Source organism: Procambarus clarkii, chromosome 81 (assembly GCF_040958095.1).
Source record: "Procambarus clarkii isolate CNS0578487 chromosome 81, FALCON_Pclarkii_2.0, whole genome shotgun sequence".
Taxonomy (NCBI): Eukaryota; Metazoa; Arthropoda; class Malacostraca; order Decapoda; family Cambaridae; genus Procambarus; species Procambarus clarkii.
The window spans coordinates 975,419-1,000,248 of NC_091230.1; positions in this window are offsets into that span (position 1 = coordinate 975,419).

The window sequence follows — 24,830 nt, forward strand, 5'->3', positions numbered from 1 at the left end:
CCTCCCCATATCTCCTCCCTTATTCCCACCGTGGGTTCGAATCCCAGGTGATTAGACCTGCCCTAAGTCCATGGATCCAAGGTATCCATCCGTGGGCTCAACGGATTTCACCCCTTCCTCACTTTCCAAGGGCCAGGTCAATTCCAGCTATCCAGGAAACCTGTCGAAACAGAGGCAGCTACAGGAGGGGACACACAAATATTTGTGCCCTGCAGTTACACACCCATTCCGACAGGCTCGATCGCAATCTATCCAGATGAGAACACGTTCTCTTCCGACTAGACCACGCTGGAGTCGCTGTATGTCTCAAATTTTGTTCCTTTATTTATAGTTAGTATTTTTGGTGTATTAATTGATTTGTTTTAATTTTTTAATGACTTAGGTAGAGTGATTTAGGGAGTTGGGGGGGAGGTTGGGTTGTGTGTGTAGTGGATTGTACGAGATCGTGGTTTGTTAGTATTTATCTAGTTGTGTTCACCTAGTTGTACTTGCGAGGGTTGAGCTCTGCTCTTTCGGCCCGCCTCTCAACTGCCAATCAATCAATCAATTATTAACTAATAAAAAAAAATTCCACACACACACACACCCAGGAAGCAGCCCGCAACAGCTGTCTAACGCCCATTTACATATTTACTGCTAAGTAACAGAGGGCATCAGAATGATAGAAACTCTGCTGATTTCCGTTTGTGCCATCACCGGGGGATCGAATGAGCTAGGATTACGAGTCGGGAGCGACGTCCACTCAGCAATAAAGCCCCCTAGTTTGTGTATTGGTGCAAAAGATAATTTGGGAGAGGTTAAGGGAAAGGAATGACGTTTGGTGGCCTTGAAAGCTCTGGAGGGGAGGGGGGTTGCAAGTTATGAATTAAAATTGTTATTTTTTAAAATAGGATATATAAGCAAAAGACGTTGCGAGATATAGTAAGAAAAGTGTTTCTGACTGAAGTTAGGTACTGTGTGATTGACTTGTATGTTAGGAAAAAGAATATTTATTAGAAACTTAGATAATTTTTAGAAATGTGTCTTCGCAAATAGTTGCAAATTATTGTGTGAAAAGCCTATGGTTACCGTACCTTAAACAAACACTCGTGAGCACAATTAGTCCACGGGATTCAGAGAGAGTGAGAATGAACAGCGAAATAGTAACACAAAATGTGACAATGAGGGGAAACTATGTCATTCAAACGTTAACCATATAAATTACAGTAACACTAACTAAGCGTCCACATACATATTCCAATCAATTTATGTTAACCATTTTAGGGTTGGTTAGGTTCGGTTATATATCTACATTAGTTTTAACTCAAATGAAAAGAACTTAACTCATACATAATGAAATGAACAGTTTTATCATTTCCATAAGAAAAAAATTAGAGAAAATATAATAATTCAGGAAAACTTGGCTTATTAGGCAAAACGGGCCTTGCATAGTAGGCTGAGAAGTGCGTTCTGGCTACTAGGTACGACATATATAGTTAGTATTTTATATATATATATATATATATATATATATATATATATATATATATATATATATATATATAATATTTTTTATTTTATTTATTTATTTTTTAAAAATGTTATATTTATAAATATATATGTATATTTAAATATTGATATATACCTGTGGGTCCAGGAGGCCATCTGTGTCCCCTCAGATGGTCTCCCTTATCACAGTTTGTGTCTATGGATGTCTGTTTGTGTGTGTGCTTATCCCTGTGAGTGTCCGTGTGAGTGTGTGAGAGTCCGGTTGCGTGTGTGTCCGGTTATGCCTGTGGGTCCACGAGGCCATCTGTGTCCCTTCAGATGGTCTCCCTTATCACAGTCTATGGGTGTGTGTGAGTGTGAGTGCCCCTGTGAGTGTTCGGGTGAGGGTGTGTGTGTGAGTGTCCGGGTTTATGTGAGGTTTGGTTCCAGGAAACATCCTTACCTTCCCCCTCCCCATATCTCCTCCCTTATTCCCACCGTGGGTTTGAATCCCAGGTGATTAGACCTGCCCTAAGTCCATGGATCCAAGGTATCCATCCGTGGGCCCAACGGATTTCACCCCTTCCTCACTTTCCAAGGGCCAGGTCAATTCCAGCTATCCAGGAAACCTGTCGAAACAGAGGCAGCTACAGGAGGGGACACACAAATATTTGTGCCCTGCAGTTACACACCCATTCCGACAGGCTCGATCGCAATCTATCCAGATGAGAACACGTTCTCTTCCGACTAGACCACGCTGGAGTCGCTGTATGTCTCAAATTTTGTTCCTTTATTTATAGTTAGTATTTTTGGTGTATTAATTGATTTGTTTTAATTTTTTAATGACTTAGGTAGAGTGATTTAGGGAGTTGGGGGGGGAGGTCGGGTTGTGTGTGTAGTGGATTGTACGAGATCGTGGTTTGTTAGTATTTATCTAGTTGTGTTCACCTAGTTGTACTTGCGAGGGTTGAGCTCTGCTCTTTCGGCCCGCCTCTCAACTGCCAATCAATCAATCAATTATTAACTAATAAAAAAAAATTCCACACACACGCACACCCAGGAAGCAGCCCGCAACAGCTGTCTAACGCCCATTTACATATTTACTGCTAAGTAACAGAGGGCATCAGAATGATAGAAACTCTGCTGATTTCCGTTTGTGCCATCACCGGGGGATCGAATGAGCTAGGATTACGAGTCGGGAGCGACGTCCACTCAGCAATAAAGCCCCCTAGTTTGTGTATTGGTGCAAAAGATAATTTGGGAGAGGTTAAGGGAAAGGAATGACGTTTGGTGGCCTTGAAAGCTCTGGAGGGGAGGGGGGTTGCAAGTTATGAATTAAAATTGTTATTTTTTAAGATAGGATATATAAGCAAAAGACGTTGCGAGATATAGTAAGAAAAGTGTTTCTGACTGAAGTTAGGTACTGTGTGATTGACTTGTATGTTAGGAAAAAGAATATTTATTAGAAACTTAGATAATTTTTAGAAATGTGTCTTCGCAAATAGTTGCAAATTATTGTGTGAAAAGCCTATGGTTACTGTACCTTAAACAAACACTCGTGAGCACAATTAGTCCACGGGATTCAGAGAGAGTGAGAATGAACAGCGAAATAGTAACACAAAATGTGACAATGAGGGGAAACTATGTCATTCAAACGTTAACCATATAAATTACAGTAACACTAACTAAGCGTCCACATACATATTCCAATCAATTTATGTTAACCATTTTAGGGTTGGTTAGGTTCGGTTATATATCTACATTAGTTTTAACTCAAATGAAAAGAACTTAACTCATACATAATGAAATGAACAGTTTTATCATTTCGTAAGAAAAAAATTAGAGAAAATATAATAATTCAGGAAAACTTGGCTTATTAGGCAAAACGGGCCTTGCATAGTAGGCTGAGAAGTGCGTTCTGGCTACTAGGTACGACATATATAGTTAGTATTTTATATATATATATATATATATATATATATATATATATATATATATATATATATATATATATATATAATATTTTTTATTTTATTTATTTATTTTTTAAAAATGTTATATTTATAAATATATATGTATATTTAAATATTGATATATACCTGTGGGTCCAGGAGGCCATCTGTGTCCCCTCAGATGGTCTCCCTTATCACAGTTTGTGTCTATGGATGTCTGTCTGTGTGTGTGCTTATCCCTGTGAGTGTCCGTGTGAGTGTGTGAGAGTCCGGTTGCGTGTGTGTCCGGTTATGCCTGTGGGTCCACGAGGCCATCTGTGTCCCTTCAGATGGTCTCCCTTATCACAGTCTATGGGTGTGTGTGAGTGTGAGTGCCCCTGTGAGTGTTCGGGTGAGGGTGTGTGTGTGAGTGTCCGGGTTTATGTGAGGTTTGGTTCCAGGAAACATCCTTCCCCTCCCCCTCCCCATATCTCCTCCCTTATTCCCACCGTGGGTTCGAATCCCAGGTGATTAGACCTGCCCTAAGTCCATGGATCCAAGGTATCCATCCGTGGGCCCAACGGATTTCACCCCTTCCTCACTTTCCAAGGGCCAGGTCAATTCCAGCTATCCAGGAAACCTGTCGAAACAGAGGCAGCTACAGGAGGGGACACACAAATATTTGTGCCCTGCAGTTACACACCCGTTCCGACAGGCTCGATCGCAATCTATCCAGATGAGAACACGTTCTCTTCCGACTAGACCACGCTGGAGTCGCTGTATGTCTCAAATTTTGTTCCTTTATTTATAGTTAGTATTTTTGGTGTATTAATTGATTTGTTTTAATTTTTTAATGACTTAGGTAGAGTGATTTAGGGAGTTGGGGGGGAGGTCGGGTTGTGTGTGTAGTGGATTGTACGAGATCGTGGTTTGTTAGTATTTATCTAGTTGTGTTCACCTAGTTGTACTTGCGAGGGTTGAGCTCTGCTCTTTCGGCCCGCCTCTCAACTGCCAATCAATCAATCAATTATTAACTAATAAAAAAAAATTCCACACACACACACACCCAGGAAGCAGCCCGCAACAGCTGTCTAACGCCCATTTACATATTTACTGCTAAGTAACAGAGGGCATCAGAATGATAGAAACTCTGCTGATTTCCGTTTGTGCCATCACCGGGGGATCGAATGAGCTAGGATTACGAGTCGGGAGCGACGTCCACTCAGCAATAAAGCCCCCTAGTTTGTGTATTGGTGCAAAAGATAATTTGGGAGAGGTTAAGGGAAAGGAATGACGTTTGGTGGCCTTGAAAGCTCTGGAGGGGAGGGGGGTTGCAAGTTATGAATTAAAATTGTTATTTTTTAAGATAGGATATATAAGCAAAAGACGTTGCGAGATATAGTAAGAAAAGTGTTTCTGACTGAAGTTAGGTACTGTGTGATTGACTTGTATGTTAGGAAAAAGAATATTTATTAGAAACTTAGATAATTTTTAGAAATGTGTCTTCGCAAATAGTTGCAAATTATTGTGTGAAAAGCCTATGGTTACCGTACCTTAAACAAACACTCGTGAGCACAATTAGTCCACGGGATTCAGAGAGAGTGAGAATGAACAGCGAAATAGTAACACAAAATGTGACAATGAGGGGAAACTATGTCATTCAAACGTTAACCATATAAATTACAGTAACACTAACTAAGCGTCCACATACATATTCCAATCAATTTATGTTAACCATTTTAGGGTTGGTTAGGTTCGGTTATATATCTACATTAGTTTTAACTCAAATGAAAAGAACTTAACTCATACATAATGAAATGAACAGTTTTATCATTTCATAAGAAAAAAATTAGAGAAAATATAATAATTCAGGAAAACTTGGCTTATTATGCAAAACGGGCCTTGCATAGTAGGCTGAGAAGTGCGTTCTGGCTACTAGGTACGACATATATAGTTAGTATTTTATATATATATATATATATATATATATATATATATATATATATATATATATATATATATATATATATATATATATATATATATTGTTGGGGTTTCACCTCTCTATTATTCTCTACCCTTACTCTGGGGTGAGCAATAGTTACGCTCAAGGTAACTCACCGTAGCCCTGCGGGTCTTCCCTCGATCCTCACGGCGCCACTGCACGCCAGGAGAGTCTCCCAGTCGATCTTAACGGCCTCTTATTAAGAAAGAGTGAGAACACGACTCGTTCACCTCGACTGTCGTGTGCCCTCCCCAACAATAGGGCTCTACGGTTAAACACAAGATCGCCAACTGGTGTTTAACGTGGCCAGTAACACCCTCAGTGGACTGGTGTATTCAGTGGTAGCCTTGGCAAGGTCACACTCAAAGATCAGGAATCAGGCAGGTACTTATTGTTATCACTCTATGTTTACCAGTATAATATAGCCACAAGATCAATGGAGGGAATGATAAAAACACTAAGATAGTTTTGTATTTTACTTAAAATGTATGAAGGATGTCACAAAGCCAAACAACCACAAATAAATCAGCAAATCCTGACGCGGCCGGAAGTTCCCACGAATAGTCCGCGAACATTTGGTGGCAACACCTCCCCCTCCTCATCAAGTGTCAAGAACAGCTGATCGCAGTGGACTCTCCGCGCGAAATTTGCTTGTTTGCTAGATTCACGCGCGCGGTTTCTTTAAATTCTCCAATATTACTAGAAACTCGCACACTCGATATTGGCACAAATAAACCGAATTACTTAGTTACACTGTACTCAGGCTCAAACAGTCTTTTCTACAATCAATGCTATAATGATTCACTGTAATGGCTTCACATTGTTCCTCACTCAACAATATATTATGAACTATTAACACTGGAGTTTTCAGTACTTTCTCTCGTCGGCGATAACGCAATAATTCACTGTACTCGCAAATGATTATTCACTGAATGAACATAGACATATATATGGTATATAAATCAATCATCAATACATGGTAAATAAATAGTTTCTGGGCACATAGCCTAACCTCCAAATACTGGCATAATCTTATATATAATTTACCACTATATGTTCATATCAAAATCTATAGAAAGATATACACAACACAGTAAATTTATCACTGGTTCCTGGTGTCTGTACACACCAATAATCAACATGAATATTACAAGTACTCTTGATAGTACTGTCTAGCACACTGGTGCTTTACCGTGACATGGGTGAGACTTGCTCACGACATATAAAATCTTCAGGCTAGATAATATAGCCAAATAATATAGCTAACTAAAGGGGAATGGGGAGGGAACTAGAACCACCTACTTCACCCTATCCTCCGATGAGAGTCGAGATGTAGCTCCTGGTCCTCGTGTTGGGAACGCCCCCACACTACACGTCGTCGTGTCCTACCAGAGCCTCTCGTCGTCCCACCGTTTAGCGCGTCGTCTCCGTGCCTCCTCACTGCAGGTCCGTCCTCCTCCTTGACTTCTTGAAGGTTGGAGTCGGTCTCCTGGCCGTCGTCTTCTCCCAGCAACGGCTGTCGCCTACGTCTCAGCTACAGTCGTTCGGTTTCCCCAAATAGTCCTCTCTTCCTCAGCTACCCAGTGGCTCTGTCAGCCACTACGCTGTCACAAACTGGTGAATTGCCACAGACGTCAATATACGTCACTGCACGGCTTCACTGCTACTGGCACAGTACCTGACTGGAGCACTTGTTGCTCAAATAACCGTCAATTCCCTCTTCTGGTTCAACACATGAACTAGGGAAGACTTCTCAGAGTACTGGCGGACTTCAGGTGACGCGTAAATCCACGGTAGTGGGAAACAGCTGTCCGACAGATAGGACCACTCGTCGCACGTCCGACCTCTATGACGTGTCGTGTCTGACTGCTGGCGCCAGCCCGGCGCGCTGGCCGGACCCCCTTCCTTCGTGACGTCACTTTCGCCACGGGAGGTTTTCATTGGCTCCCGGTGCCACATTGCTGTCGGTGACCAATCCGGTGCCACTGACGTCACACGGTTTTGGCGGGAGATCAGAGAAGCCAGCGCCATCTTGGCTCCCTAAAGGGCCTAAACCACAGGCCAAAATATCACTATTTCACAAATTTCTCGGCTCTCCGAGAACACTTCACTCTCTCCCATATATCTAATTGTAGCCTGCAACGTAGAGAACGCTTGGGAAAAGCAGACATGACTCTTACTGCAGGCGTGGGAGAATTATAAGGGGGGGAACTCCGTCACATACCCCTCCCCTTAAAATAAGAGTCATGTCTCGTTAGTGTATGCGGGATAGGGCGTCCGCTACTACGTCGTCCTTCCCTTTGATGTGCTTGACCTTGATCCTTGTCAGACTCTCAGTGCGGGTGAGACTGGTGCCGTCCGCCCTGGACCACTTACTTTCCTCCTCCGGGAGTTCTCTTTTCCTCGGTACACACAGACCCGTCTTCCGCTGGGTTTCTCGGGTATCCGTTCCGTCCTGCTTGTCGGCTCTACCTTCCACAGTGAAGAAAGGTCTCAGGCGGCCTGCGTGACACACCTGTTTCTTTCGGGGTCCATCCGGCTTCCCAATCTCGTACGACACTGGACCCAACCGTCGCAGCACTCGGTATGGTCTCTTGAACCGCGACCTGGTCACTCTACCTTTACCTGGCAGCACAACCAATACTTTGGATCCGGCCTGAAAATCCCTCTGCGCAGCTCTCCTGTCGAACCACTTCGACATCTTACGTTGCGCCTTCTTCAGGAGCTTCCTAGCCAGTTTCTTCGCTCTAGTGAGACATTCTTTAAACTTCTGGATATATTTATTCACCGTCCTCACGGTTGCTCCTGGTGTCCATCGTTCCCTCATCACAGATAGCACGGCATATATAATATAGATAAATGGAAAGTAAGCCTTCTCAGGACCCACACGTCCTCCTTCGGCCTTACTAACCAATTCGGGGAACTCCTCCTGTTGTAACTCTCCGAGACGAGCGCGGTTTACCCCTAGAGAACTGGTGAGTGTCACCTGCAACTCACCATTCGGGCTACTCTCGCCCTCCACTCGTTCTCTGGGTCCTACGCAGAGGTGATCTGTTCCCAGGCTGTCAATCGACTCCTCAGCCCCATCAGATCCACAACCTCCTTGTTCTTCGCGTTGTCTCGGTGTCACAGTACAAACTGGGATCGCTACCGGTGCGATTCCCTTCTCGTCCCCACAGACGTTCAAATCTTCGCCTGTCTCCTCGTGTTGTTCTGGGCACTCTTCGCCTTTCATGAGATGCGGGAGGACATATCCTCCACACGCGTCATTCCCCAAGATGACCTGCGCCTCCATCTCGGGCATTGATGTACAGACTCCCACCTCTAGGGTCTGGCAGCCATATTCGGAATTTAAAGTTACCTGGTGTAGGGGCATCCTCACTGGGCCTCCCACAGTGGTCACACTAGCCACCCCCACACTGGTACTTTCGTAACCCTCGGGGAACAGGGTTTCACTTACCAGGGTAAAGTCAGCCCCGGTGTCTCTTAGCATCTTCACTGGGATGGGGTCTGCGACCCCCATCCTTACGGTTCCTTGACACATGAATGGGTGAACTTTCTTCTCCCCATTCAGCACGGGGTCATCCCGCACTCCCTCGGCCCTCTGGTCCTCGAACATCACTAAAGCAACGTGTCCCCGCTGCTTCGGGCGTCTGCATTCCCGCGCGATGTGTCCGGGTATTCCGCAGTTGTAGCAGCGGCCCCTCGGCGGAGACCATCCGCCACCGCTCGCCTTAGCACTGCCTCCAGAGGCCGTCGCACTCTGTGTCTTTCCCGCCTCACTTGTCGTTTCTTTCCCTGCAGTCACAGTTCCCGAGCTCTCAGCTTGGTTCTCCTCTATCGGCGCTACAACACCTTTTGATCATCGGGTGTTCCAACTTGAGAAATGGGACTTGGGAGAACTCGCTCCTGTCCTCCATCCATCCGTCCTTCTATAACTCCTATCGTTTCCGACGTATGCGGGTGGTCGGTTCTGTCCCTCTCGGCGTGGGCGTAGGGCTTCTTCTAGCATGTCGGCCCGGTCGGCTGCGGCCCTCAGGTCCTTTATGTCCGCCTCCTTTATCCTCATCCTGATCTCAGGAGAGAGCACGGACATAAACTTTTCCATGGCCATTAGTTCCTTGACCTCTTCGACCGACCTTGCTTCTTCAGAGTCCAGCCACTTAAGGAGCTTTCTTTCAATGTCCCTCGCCGTCTCCGCATACGATTTTCCTGGCAACCGGGTACATTCTCTAAACCTCTTCCGGTAACACTCTGGCGTGAGTTTAAAGGAACGGAGCACAGCTCGTTTTACCGCATCGTAGTTCGTGCATTCTTGGAAGTCGAGCATAGTGAAGGCTTGGCGAGCTTCCCCTGTGAGCCTCCCTTGGACCAACTCCGCCCACTCCGCCCTCGGCCACCTCTTCATAGCAGCAACTCTCTCAAAGTGATCGAAGAAACTTTCGGCTTCACTAGGCACAAAGACCGGCAGGTCTCGTTCCCTCACTCGTCGGTCTTCCTGTGGCGGGGCAGGGGCACCTAGTCCCAGTTCAGCTCGCTTCAGCTCCACCTCCTGGTTGGCTTCTATTTCCATTTGTCTCAGCCTAACTTCTTGCTCTCGTTCTTCCCTGCGTAGCTGTGCTTCTCGTTCCTCACGCTTCGTCTGTGCTTCTCGCTCCTGCTCTTCCCGGCGCAGCTGTGCTTCTCGCTCCTCACGCTTCGTCTGTGCTTCTCGCTCTTGCTCTTCTTTGCGCTGTTGTGCCTCTTCTCTCCTCAGCTGCGCTTCTGCTTCTCGCTCTTCTTTGCGCTGCTGTGCTTCTCGCTCTTCTTTGCGCTGCTGTGCCTCTCGCTCCTCTTTGCGCTGCTGTGCCTCTAGCTGCAGCTTCATTATTTCCAGCTTAATGCTGTGCCTGCTGCCGCTGGATCCCCTGCTGCTTCCACCAATACTCAGGTGTTCACCCTCACTGGCAGGTGTTTGGGGCCGTTCCTCCCCCAAAGCTTCGTCTCGAGCCTTTAGCTGAGCCATTATCTCTAGTCTTCTTTCACCAACTCGGGCAGATTTCAGCTTTATTCCAAAATGATCCGCTATAGCCTGTAACTGTGCCTTGGTGCACTCTTCCAGCACCTGTTCGTCTCTAGAGTCAATAAACCTCGCTACTTTATCATCCTCCATCTTGTGCTACGAGTGATAACCTTCACCTGATCTCTAACACCACTGCCAAGTACCACTGCAACCTTTACTTCGATCGGTATCCTGGCGAGGTCGCCAATGTTGGGGTTTCACCTCTCTATTATTCTCTACCCTTACTCTGGGGTGAGCAATAGTTACGCTCAAGGTAACTCACCGTAGCCCTGCAGGTCTTCCCTCGATCCTCACGGCGCCACTGCACGCCAGGAGAGTCTCCCAGTCGATCTTAACGGCCTCTTATTAAGAAAGAGTGAGAACACGACTCGTTCACCTCGACTGTCGTGTGCCCTCCCCAACAATAGGGCTCTACGGTTAAACACAAGATCGCCAACTGGTGTTTAAGGTGGCCAGTAACACCCTCAGTGGACTGGTGTATTCAGTGGTAGCCTTGGCAAGGTCACACTCAAAGATCAGGAATCAGGCAGGTACTTATTGTTATCACTCTATGTTTACCAGTATAATATAGCCACAAGATCAATGGAGGGAATGATAAAAACACTAAGATAGTTTTGTATTTTACTTAAAATGTATGAAAGATGTCACAAAGCCAAACAATCACAAATAAATCAGCAAATCCTGACGCGGCCGGAAGTTCCCACGAATAGTCCGCGAACATTTGGTGGCAACACCTCCCCCTCCTCATCAAGTGTCAAGAACAGCTGATCGCAGTGGACTCTCCGCGCGAAATTTGCTTGTTTGCTAGATTCACGCGCGCGGTTTCTTTAAATTCTCCAATATTACTAGAAACTCGCACACTCGATATTGGCACAAATAAACCGAATTACTTAGTTACACTGTACTCAGGCTCAAACAGTCTTTTCTACAATCAATGCTATAATGATTCACTGTAATGGCTTCACATTGTTCCTCACTCAACAATATATTATGAACTATTAACACTGGAGTTTTCAGTACTTTCTCTCGTCGGCGATAACGCAATAATTCACTGTACTCGCAAATGATTATTCACTGAATGAACATAGACATATATATGGTATATAAATCAATCATCAATACATGGTAAATAAATAGTTTCTGGGCACATAGCCTAACCTCCAAATACTGGCATAATCTTATATATAATTTACCACTATATGTTCATATCAAAATCTATAGAAAGATATACACAACACAGTAAATTTATCACTGGTTCCTGGTGTCTGTACACACCAATAATCAACATGAATATTACAAGTACTCTTGATAGTACTGTCTAGCACACTGGTGCTTTACCGTGACATGGGTGAGACTTGCTCACGACATATAAAATCTTCAGGCTAGATAATATAGCCAAATAATATAGCTAACTAAAGGGGAATGGGGAGGGAACTAGAACCACCTACTTCACCCTATCCTCCGATGAGAGTCGAGATGTAGCTCCTGGTCCTCGTGTCGGGAACGCCCCCACACTACACGTCGTCGTGTCCTACCAGAGCCTCTCGTCGTCCCACCGTTTAGCGCGTCGTCTCCGTGCCTCCTCACTGCAGGTCCGTCCTCCTCCTTGACTTCTTGAAGGTTGGAGTCGGTCTCCTGGCCGTCGTCTTCTCCCAGCAACGGCTGTCGCCTACGTCTCAGCTACAGTCGTTCGGTTTCCCCAAATAGTCCTCTCTTCCTCAGCTACCCAGTGGCTCTGTCAGCCACTACGCTGTCACAAACTGGTGAATTGCCACAGACGTCAATATACGTCACTGCACGGCTTCACTGCTACTGGCACAGTACCTGACTGGAGCACTTGTTGCTCAAATAACCGTCAATTCCCTCTTCTGGTTCAACACATGAACTAGGGAAGACTTCTCAGAGTACTGGCGGACTTCAGGTGACGCGTAAATCCACGGTAGTGGGAAACAGCTGTCCGACAGATAGGACCACTCGTCGCACGTCCGACCTCTATGACGTGTCGTGTCTGACTGCTGGCGCCAGCCCGGCGCGCTGGCCGGACCCCCTTCCTTCGTGACGTCACTTTCGCCACGGGAGGTTTTCATTGGCTCCCGGTGCCACATTGCTGTCGGTGACCAATCCGGTGCCACTGACGTCACACGGTTTTGGCGGGAGATCAGAGAAGCCAGCGCCATCTTGGCTCCCTAAAGGGCCTAAATCACAGGCCAAAATATCACTATTTCACAAATTTCTCGGCTCTCCGAGAACACTTCACTCTCTCCCATATATCCAATTGTAGCCTGCAACGTAGAGAACGCTTGGGAAAAGCAGACATGACTCTTACTGCAGGCGTGGGAGAATTATAAGGGGGGGACCTCCGTCACAATATATATATATATATATATATATATATATATATATATATATATATATATATATATATATATATATATATATATATATATATATATATTTAATATTTTTTATTTTATTTATTTATTTTTTAAAAATGTTATATTTATAAATATATATGTATATTTAAATATTGATATATACCTGTGGGTCCAGGAGGCCATCTGTGTCCCCTCAGATGGTCTCCCTTATCACAGTTTGTGTCTATGGATGTCTGTCTGTGTGTGTGCTTATCCCTGTGAGTGTCCGTGTGAGTGTGTGAGAGTCCGGTTGCGTGTGTGTCCGGTTATGCCTGTGGGTCCACGAGGCCATCTGTGTCCCTTCAGATGGTCTCCCTTATCACAGTCTATGGGTGTGTGTGAGTGTGAGTGCCCCTGTGAGTGTTCGGGTGAGGGTGTGTGTGTGAGTGTCCGGGTTTATGTGAGGTTTGGTTCCAGGAAACATCCTTACCTTCCCCCTCCCCATATCTCCTCCCTTATTCCCACCGTGGGTTCGAATCCCAGGTGATTAGACCCGCCCTAAGTCCATGGATCCAAGGTATCCATCCGTGGGCCCAACGGATTTCACCCCTTCCTCACTTTCCAAGGGCCAGGTCAATTCCAGCTATCCAGGAAACCTGTCGAAACAGAGGCAGCTACAGGAGGGGACACACAAATATTTGTGCCCTGCAGTTACACACCCATTCCGACAGGCTCGATCGCAATCTATCCAGATGAGAACACGTTCTCTTCCGACTAGACCACGCTGGAGTCGCTGTATGTCTCAAATTTGGTTCCTTTATTTATAGTTAGTAATTTTGGTGTATTAATTGATTTGTTTTAATTTTTTAATGACTTAGGTAGAGTGATTTAGGGAGTTGGGGGGGAGGTCGGGTTGTGTGTGTAGTGGATTGTACGAGATCGTGGTTTGTTAGTATTTATCTAGTTGTGTTCACCTAGTTGTACTTGCGAGGGTTGAGCTCTGCTCTTTCGGCCCGCCTCTCAACTGCCAATCAATCAATCAATTATTAACTAATAAAAAAAAATTCCACACACACACACACCCAGGAAGCAGCCCGCAACAGCTGTCTAACGCCCATTTACATATTTACTGCTAAGTAACAGAGGGCATCAGAATGATAGAAACTCTGCTGATTTCCGTTTGTGCCATCACCGGGGGATCGAATGAGCTAGGATTACGAGTCGGGAGCGACGTCCACTCAGCAATAAAGCCCCCTAGTTTGTGTATTGGTGCAAAAGATAATTTGGGAGAGGTTAAGGGAAAGGAATGACGTTTGGTGGCCTTGAAAGCTCTGGAGGGGATGGGGGTTGCCAGTTATGAATTAAAATTGTTATTTTTTAAGATAGGATATATAAGCAAAAGACGTTGCGAGATATAGTACGAAAAGTGTTTCTGACTGAAGTTAGGTACTGTGTGATTGACTTGTATGTTAGGAAAAAGAATATTTATTAGAAACTTAGATAATTTTTAGAAATGTGTCTTCGCAAATAGTTGCAAATTATTGTGTGAAAAGCCTATGGTTACCGTACCTTAAACAAACACTCGTGAGCACAATTAGTCCACGGGATTCAGAGAGAGTGAGAATGAACAGCGAAATAGTAACACAAAATGTGACAATGAGGGGAAACTATGTCATTCAAACGTTAACCATATAAATTACAGTAACACTAACTAAGCGTCCACATACATATTCCAATCAATTTATGTTAACCATTTTAGGGTTGGTTAGGTTCGGTTATATATCTACATTAGTTTTAACTCAAATGAAAAGAACTTAACTCATACATAATGAAATGAACAGTTTTATCATTTCATAAGAAAAAAATTAGAGAAAATATAATATTTCAGGAAAACTTGGCTTATTAGGCAAAACGGGCCTTGCATAGTAGGCTGAGAAGTGCGTTCTGGCTACTAGATACGACATATATAGTTAGTATTTTATATATATATATATATATATATATATATATATATATATATATATATATATATATATATATATATATATATATTATATATATATATATATATATATATATATATATATATATATATATATATATATATATATATATTTAATATTTTTTATTTTATTTATTTATTTTTTAAAAATGTTATATTTATAAATATATATGTATATTTAAATATTGATATATACCTTTGGGTCCAGGAGGCCATCTGTGTCCCCTCAGATGGTCTCCCTTATCACAGTTTGTGTCTATGGATGTCTGTCTGTGTGTGTGCTTATCCCTGTGAGTGTCCGTGTGAGTGTGTGAGAGTCCGGTTGCGTGTGTGTCCGGTTATGCCTGTGGGTCCACGAGGCCATCTGTGTCCCTTCAGATGGTCTCCCTTATCACAGTCTATGGGTGTGTGTGAGTGTGAGTCCCCTGTGAGTGTTCGGGTGAGGGTGTGTGTGTGAGTGTCCGGGTTTATGTGAGGTTTGGTTCCAGGAAACATCCTTACCTTCCCCCTCCCCATATCTCCTCCCTTATTCCCACCGTGGGTTCGAATCCCAGGTGATTAGACCTGCCCTAAGTCCATGGATCCAAGGTATCGATCCGTGGGCCCAACGGATTTCACCCCTTCCTCACTTTCCAAGGGCCAGGTCAATTCCAGCTATCCAGGAAACCTGTCGAAACAGAGGCAGCTACAGGAGGGGACACACAAATATTTGTGCCCTGCAGTTACACACCCATTCCGACAGACTCGATCGCAATCTATCCAGATGAGAACACGTTCTCTTCCGACTAGACCACGCTGGAGTCGCTGTATGTCTCAAATTTTGTTCCTTTATTTATAGTTAGTATTTTTGGTGTATTAATTGATTTGTTTTAATTTTTTAATGACTTAGGTAGAGTGATTTAGGGAGTTGGGGGGGAGGTCGGGTTGTGTGTGTAGTGGATTGTACGAGATCGTGGTTTGTTAGTATTTATCTAGTTGTGTTCACCTAGTTGTACTTGCGAGGGTTGAGCTCTGCTCTTTCGGCCCGCCTCTCAACTGCCAATCAATCAATCAATTATTAACTAATAAAAAAAAATTCCACAAACACACACCCAGGAAGCAGCCCGCAACAGCTGTCTAACGCCCATTTACATATTTACTGCTAAGTAACAGAGGGCATCAGAATGATAGAAACTCTGCTGATTTCCGTTTGTGCCATCACCGGGGGATCGAATGAGCTAGGATTACGAGTCGGGAGCGACGTCCACTCAGCAATAAAGCCCCCTAGTTTGTGTATTGGTGCAAAAGATAATTTGGGAGAGGTTAAGGGAAAGGAATGACGTTTGGTGGCCTTGAAAGCTCTGGAGGGGAGGGGGGTTGCAAGTTATGAATTAAAATTGTTATTTTTTAAGATAGGATATATAAGCAAAAGACGTTGCGAGATATAGTAAGAAAAGTGTTTCTGACTGAAGTTAGGTACTGTGTGATTGACTTGTATGTTAGGAAAAAGAATATTTATTAGAAACTTAGATAATTTTTAGAAATGTGTCTTCGCAAATAGTTGCAAATTATTGTGTGAAAAGCCTATGGTTACCGTACCTTAAACAAACACTCGTGAGCACAATTAGTCCACGGGATTCAGAGAGAGTGAGAATGAACAGCGAAATAGTAACACAAAATGTGACAATGAGGGGAAACTATGTCATTCAAACGTTAACCATATAAATTACAGTAACACTAACTAAGCGTCCACATACATATTCCAATCAATTTATGTTAACCATTTTAGGGTTGGTTAGGTTCGGTTATATATCTACATTAGTTTTAACTCAAATGAAAAGAACTTAACTCATACATAATGAAATGAACAGTTTTATCATTTCATAAGAAAAAAATTAGAGAAAATATAAAAATTCAGGAAAACTTGGCTTATTAGGCAAAACGGGCCTTGCATAGTAGGCTGAGAAGTGCGTTCTGGCTACTAGGTACGACATATATAGTTAGTATTTTATATATATATATATATATATATATATATATATATATATATATATATATATATATATATATATATATATATATATATATATATATATATATATATATATATATATATATATATATTGTGACGGAGTTCCCCCCCCCTTGTAATTCTCCCACGCCTGCAGTAAGAGTCATGTCTACTTTTCCCAAGCGTTCTCTACGTTGCAGGCTACAATTTGGTATATGGGAGAGAGTGAAGTGTTCTCGGAGAGCCGAGAAATTTGTGAAATAGTAATGTTTTGGCCTGTGGTTTAGGCCCTTTAGGGAGCCAAGATGGCGCTGGCTTCCCTGATCTCCCGCCAAAACCGTGTGACGTCAGTGGCACCGGATTGGTCACCGACAGCAATGTGGCACCAGGAGCCAATGAAAACTTCCCGTAGCGAAAGTGACGTCACGAAGGAAGGGGGTCCGGCCAGCGCGCCGGGCTGGCGCCATCAGTCAGACACGACACGTCATAGAGGTCGGACGTGCGACGAGTGGTCCTGTCTGTCGGACAGCTGTTTCCCACTACCGTGGATTTACGCGTCACCTGAAGTCCGCCAGTACTCTGAGAAGTCTTCCCTAGTTCATGTGTTGAACCAGAAGAGGGAATTGACGGTTATTTGAGCAACAAGTGCTCCAGTCAGGTACTGTGCCAGTAGCAGTGAAGCCGTGCAGTGACGTATGTTGACGTCTGTGGCAATTCACCAGTTCGTGACAGCGTAGTGGCAGACAGAGCCACTGGGTAGCTGAGGAAGAGAGGACTATTTGGGGGAAACCGAACGACTGCAGCTGAGACGTAGACGACAGCCGTTGCTGGGAGAAGACGACGGCCAGGAGACCGACTCCAACCTTCAAGAAGTCAAGAAGGAGGACGGACCTGCAGTGAGGAGGCACGGAGACGACGCGCTAAACGGTGGGACGACGAGAGGCTCTGGTAGGACACGACGACGTGTAGTGTGGGGGCGTTCCCGACACGAGGACCAGGAGCTACATCTCGACTCTCATCGGAGGATAGGGTGAAGTAGGTGGTTCTAGTTCCCTCCCCATTCCCCTTTAGTTAGCTATATTATTTGGCTATATTATCTAGCCTGAAGATTTTATATGTCGTGAGCAAGTCTCACCCATGTCACGATAGAGCACCAGGGTGCTAGACAGTACTATCAAGAGTACTTGTAATATTCATGTTGATTATTGGTGTGTACAGACACCAGGAACCAGTGATAAATTTACTGTGTTGTGTATATCTTTCTATAGATTTTGATATGAACATATAGTGGTAAATTATATATAAGATTATGCCAGTATTTGGAGGTTAGGCTATGTGCCCAGAAACTATTTATTTTCCATGTATTGATGATTGATTTATATACCATATATATGTCTATGTTCATTCAGTGAATAATCATTTGTGAGTACAGTGAATTATTGCGTTATCGCCCACGAGAGAAAGTACTGAAAACTCCCGTGTTAATATTTCATAATATATTGTTGGATGAATAACAGTGTAAAGCCAGAACAGTGAATCATTATAGCATTGATTGTAGAAAAGACTGTTTGAGCCTGAGTACAGTGTAACTAAGTAATTCGGTTTATTTGTGCCAATATAGAGTGTGCGAGTTTCTAGTAATATTGGAGAATTTAAAGAAACCGCGCGCGTGAATCTAGCAAACAAGCAAATTTCGCGCGGAGAGACCATTTCGATCAGCTGTTCTTGACACTTGATGAGGAGGGGAGAGTGTTGCCCTCTAGCGGTCGCATAATATCCGTGGGAATTACCGGCCGAGTCAGGATCAGTTGATTTATCGGTTATTGTGTGGCCTTGTGACATCTTTCATACATTTTAAGTAAAATACAAAACTCTCTTTGTGTTTTTATCATCCCCTCCATTGATCTTGTGGCTATACTATACCTGTCAGCATAGAGTGATAACAACAAGTACCTGCCTGATTCCTGATCTTTGAGTATGACCTTGCCAAGGCTACCACTGAATACACCAGTCCACTGATGGTGTTATTGGCCACCTTAAACACCAATTGGCGACCTTGTGATTAACCGTAGAGCCCTATTGTTGGGGAGGGCACACGACAGTCGATGTGATCGAGTCGTGTTCTCACTCTTTCTTAATAAGAGGCCGTTAAGATTGACTGGGAGACTCTCCTGGCGTGCAGTGGCGCCGTGAGGATCGAGGGAAGACCCGCAGGGCTACGGTGAGTTACCTTGAGCATAACTATTGCTCACCCCAGAGTAAGGGTAGAGAATAATAGAGAGGTGAAAACCCCAACATTGGCGACCTTGCCAGGATATAGATCGGAGTAAAGGTTGCAGTGGTACTTGGCAGTGGTGTTAGAGATCAGGTGCAGGTTAACACTCGTAGCACAAGATGGAGGATGATAAAGTAGCGAGGTTTATTGACTCTAGAGACGAACAGGTGCTGGAAGAGTGCACCAAGGCACAGTTACAGGCTATAGCGGATCATTTTGGAATAAAGCTGAAATCTGCCCGAGTTGGTGAAAGAAGACTAGAGATAATGGCTCAGCTAAAGGCTCGAGACGAAGCTTTGGGGGAGGAACGGCCCCAAACACCTGCCAGTGAGGGTGAGCACCTGAGTATTGGTGGAAGCAGCAGGGGATCCAGCGGCAGCAGGCACAGCATTAAGCTGGAAATAATGAAGCTGCAGCTGGAAGCACAGCAGCGCAAAGAAGAGCGAGAAGCACAGCAGCGCAGAGAAGAGCGAGAAGCGCAGCTGAGGAGAGAAGAGGCACAGCAGCGCAAAGAAGAGCGAGAAGCACAGACGAAGCGTGAGGAGCGAGAAGCGCAGCTGCGCCGGGAAGAACAGGAGCGAGAAGCACAGACGAAGCGTGAGGAGCGAGAAGCACAGACGAAGCGTGAGGAACGAGAAGCACAGCTGCGCCGGGAAGAGCAAGAGCGAGAAGCACAGCTGCGCCGGGAAGAGCAAGAACGAGAAGCACAGCTACGCAGGGAAGAACGAGAGCAAGAAGTTAGGCTGAGACAAATGGAAATAGAAGCCAACCAGGAGGTGGAGCTGAAGCGAGCTGAACTGGGACTAGGTGCCCCTGCCCCGCCACAGGAAGACCGACGAGTGAGGGAACGAGACCTGCCGGTCTTTGTGCCTAGTGAAGCCGAAAGTTTCTTCGATCACTTTGAGAGAGTTGCTGCTATGAAGAGGTGGCCGAGGGCGGAGTGGGCGGAGTTGGTCCAAGGGAGGCTCACAGGGGAAGCTCGCCAAGCCTTCACTATGCTCGACTTCCAAGAATGCACTAACTACGATGCGGTAAAACGAGCTGTGCTCCGTTCCTTTAAGCTCACGCCAGAGTGTTACAGAAAGAGGTTTAGAGAATGTACCCGGTTGCCAGGAAAGTCGTATGCGGAGACGGCGAGGGACATAGAAAGAAAGCTCCTTAAGTGGCTGAACTCTGAAGAAGCAAGGTCGGTCGAAGAGGTCAAGGAACTAATGGCCATAGAAAAGTTTATGTCCGTGCTCTCTCCTGAGATCAGGATGAGGGTAAAGGAGGCGGACATAAAGGACCTGAGGGCCGCAGCCGACCGGGCCGACATGCTAGAAGAAGCCCTACGCCCACGCCGAGAGGGACAGAACCGACCACCCGCATACGTCGGAAACGATCGGAGTTATAGAAGGACGGATGGATGGAGGACAGGAACGAGTTCTCCCAAGTCCCATTTCTCAAGTTGGAACACCCGAGGATCAAAAGGTGCTGTAGCGCCGATAGAGGAGAACCAAGCTGAGAGCTCGGGAACTGTTACTGCAGGGAAAGAAACGACAAGTGAGGCGGGAAAGACACAGGGTGTGACGGTCTCTGGAGGCAGTGCTAAGGCGAGCGGTGGCGGATGGTCTCCGCCGAGGGGCCGCTGCTACAACTGCGGAATACCCGGACACGTCGCGCGGGAGTGCAGACGCCCGAAGCAGCGGGGACACGTTGCTTTAGTGATGTTCGAGGACCAGAGGGCCGAGGGAGTGCGGGATGAACCCGTGCTAAATGGGGAGAAGAAAGTTCACCCATTTATGTGTCAAGGAACCGTAAGGATGGGGGTCGCAGACCCCATCCCCGTGAAGATGCTAAGAGACACCGGGGCTGACTTTACCCTGGTAAGTGAAACCCTGTTCCCCGAGGGTTACGAAAGTACCAGTGTGGGGGTGGCACGGGTGGCCACTGTGGGAGGCCCAGTGAGGATGCCCCTACACCAGGTAACTTTAAATTCCGATTATGGCTGCCAAACCCTAGAGGTGGGAGTCTGTACATCAATGCCCAAGATGGAGGCACAGGTCATCTTGGGGAATGACGCATGTGGAGGATACGTCCTCCCGCATCTCGTGAAGGGCGAAGAGTGCATAGAACAGTACAAGGAGACAGGCGGGGAGTTGAACGCCTGTGGGGACGAGAAGGGAATCGCACTGGTGGCGATCCCAGTTTGTACTGTGACACAGAGACAACGCGATGAACAAGGAGGTGGTGGATCTGATGAGGCTGAGGAGACGACTGACAGCCTGGGAACAGATCACCTCTGCGTAGGACCCAGAGAACGAGCGGAGGGCGAGAGTAGCCCGAATGGTGAGTTGCAGGTGACACTCACCAGTTCTCCAGGGGTAAGCCGCACTCGTCTCGGAGAGTTACAGCAGGAGGAGTTCCCCAAATTGGTTAGTAAGGCCGAAGGAGGGCGTGTGGGTCCTGAGAAGGCTTACTTTCCATTTATCTATATTATATATGCCATGCTATCCATGCTGAAGGAACGATGGACACCAGGAGCGACCGTGGGAACGGTGAATAAATATGTCCAGAAGTTCAAAGAACGTCTCACTAGAGCGAAGAAACTGGCTAGGAAACTCCTGAAGAAGGCGCAACGTAAGATGTCGAAGTGGTTCGACAGGAGAGCTGCACAGAGAGATTTTCAGGCCGGATCCAAAGTAATGGTTGTGCTGCCAGGTAAAGGTAGAGTGACCAGGTCGCGGTTCAAGAGACCATACCGAGTGCTGCGACGGTTGGGTCCAGTGTCATACGAGATTGGGAAGCCGGATGGACCCCGGAAGAAACAGGTGTGTCGCATGGACCGCCTGAGACCTTTCTTCACTGTGGAAGGTAGAGCCGCCAAGCAGGACGGAACGATGTCCCGAGAAACCCAGCGGACGACGGGTCTGAGTGTACCGAGGGACCGAGAACTCCCGGAGGAGGAAAGTAAGTGGTCCAGGGCGGACGGCACCAGTCTCACCCGCACTGAGAGTCTGACAAGGATCAAGGTCAAGCACATCAAGGGAAAGGACGACGTAGTAGCGGATGCCCTATCCCGCATCCACTAACCAGACATGACTCTTATTTTAAGGGGAGGGGTATGTGACGGAGTTCCCCCCCTTGTAATTCTCCCACGCCTGCAGTAAGAGTCATGTCTACTTTTCCCAAGCGTTCTCTACGTTGCAGGCTACAATTTGGTATATGGGAGAGAGTGAAGTGTTCTCGGAGAGCCGAGAAATTTGTGAAATAGTAATGTTTTGGCCTGTGGTTTAGGCCCTTTAGGGAGCCAAGATGGCGCTGGCTTCCCTGATCTCCCGCCAAAACCGTGTGACGTCAGTGGCACCGGATTGGTCACCGACAGCAATGTGGCACCGGGAGCCAATGAAAACTTCCCGTAGCGAAAGTGACGTCACGAAGGAAGGGGGTCCGGCCAGCGCGCCGGGCTGGCGCCATCAGTCAGACACGACACGTCATAGAGGTCGGACGTGCGACGAGTGGTCCTGTCTGTCGGACAGCTGTTTCCCACTACCGTGGATTTACGCGTCACCTGAAGTCCGCCAGTACTCTGAGAAGTCTTCCCTAGTTCATGTGTTGAACCAGAAGAGGGAATTGACGGTTATTTGAGCAACAAGTGCTCCAGTCAGGTACTGTGCCAGTAGCAGTGAAGCCGTGCAGTGACGTATGTTGACGTCTGTGGCAATTCACCAGTTCGTGACAGCGTAGTGGCAGACAGAGCCACTGGGTAGCTGAGGAAGAGAGGACTATTTGGGGGAAACCGAACGACTGCAGCTGAGACGTAGGCGACAGCCGTTGCTGGGAGAAGACGACGGCCAGGAGACCGACTCCAACCTTCAAGAAGTCAAGAAGGAGGACGGACCTGCAGTGAGGAGGCACGGAGACGACGCGCTAAACGGTGGGACGACGAGAGGCTCTGGTAGGACACGACGACGTGTAGTGTGGGGGCGTTCCCGACACGAGGACCAGGAGCTACATCTCGACTCTCATCGGAGGATAGGGTGAAGTAGGTGGTTCTAGTTCCCTCCCCATTCCCCTTTAGTTAGCTATATTATTTGGCTATATTATCTAGCCTGAAGATTTTATATGTCGTGAGCAAGTCTCACCCATGTCACGATAGAGCACCAGGGTGCTAGACAGTACTATCAAGAGTACTTGTAATATTCATGTTGATTATTGGTGTGTACAGACACCAGGAACCAGTGATAAATTTACTGTGTTGTGTATATCTTTCTATAGATTTTGATATGAACATATAGTGGTAAATTATATATAAGATTATGCCAGTATTTGGAGGTTAGGCTATGTGCCCAGAAGCTATTTATTTTCCATGTATTGATGATTGATTTATATACCATATATATGTCTATGTTCATTCAGTGAATAATCATTTGTGAGTACAGTGAATTATTGCGTTATCGCCCACGAGAGAAAGTACTGAAAACTCCCGTGTTAATATTTCATAATATATTGTTGGATGAATAACAGTGTAAAGCCAGAACAGTGAATCATTATAGCATTGATTGTAGAAAAGACTGTTTGAGCCTGAGTACAGTGTAACTAAGTAATTCGGTTTATTTGTGCCAATATAGAGTGTGCGAGTTTCTAGTAATATTGGAGAATTTAAAGAAACCGCGCGCGTGAATCTAGCAAACAAGCAAATTTCGCGCGGAGAGACCATTTCGATCAGCTGTTCTTGACACTTGATGAGGAGGGGAGAGTGTTGCCCTCTAGCGGTCGCATAATATCCGTGGGAATTACCGGCCGAGTCAGGATCAGTTGATTTATCGGTTATTGTGTGGCCTTGTGACATCTTTCATACATTTTAAGTAAAATACAAAACTCTCTTTGTGTTTTTATCATCCCCTCCATTGATCTTGTGGCTATACTATACCTGTCAGCATAGAGTGATAACAACAAGTACCTGCCTGATTCCTGATCTTTGAGTATGACCTTGCCAAGGCTACCACTGAATACACCAGTCCACTGATGGTGTTATTGGCCACCTTAAACACCAATTGGCGACCTTGTGATTAACCGTAGAGCCCTATTGTTGGGGAGGGCACACGACAGTCGATGTGATCGAGTCGTGTTCTCACTCTTTCTTAATAAGAGGCCGTTAAGATTGACTGGGAGACTCTCCTGGCGTGCAGTGGCGCCGTGAGGATCGAGGGAAGACCCGCAGGGCTACGGTGAGTTACCTTGAGCATAACTATTGCTCACCCCAGAGTAAGGGTAGAGAATAATAGAGAGGTGAAAATCCCAACAATATACATATATATATATATATATATATATATATATATATAATATTTTTTATTTTATTTATTTATTTTTTAAAAATGTTATATTTATAAATATATATGTATATTTAAATATTGATATATACCTGTGGGTCCAGGAGGCCATCTGTGTCCCCTCAGATGGTCTCCCTTATCACAGTTTGTGTCTATGGATGTCTGTCTGTGTGTGTGCTTATCCCTGTGAGTGTCCGTGTGAGTGTGTGAGAGTCCGGTTGCGTGTGTGTCCGGTTATGCCTGTGGGTCCACGAGGCCATCTGTGTCCCTTCAGATGGTCTCCATTATCACAGTCTATGGTTGTGTGTGAGTGTGAGTGCCCCTGTGAGTGTTCGGGTGAGGGTGTGTGTGTGAGTGTCCGGGTTTATGTGAGGTTTGGTTCCAGGAAACATCCTTCCCCTCCCCCTCCCCATATCTCCTCCCTTATTC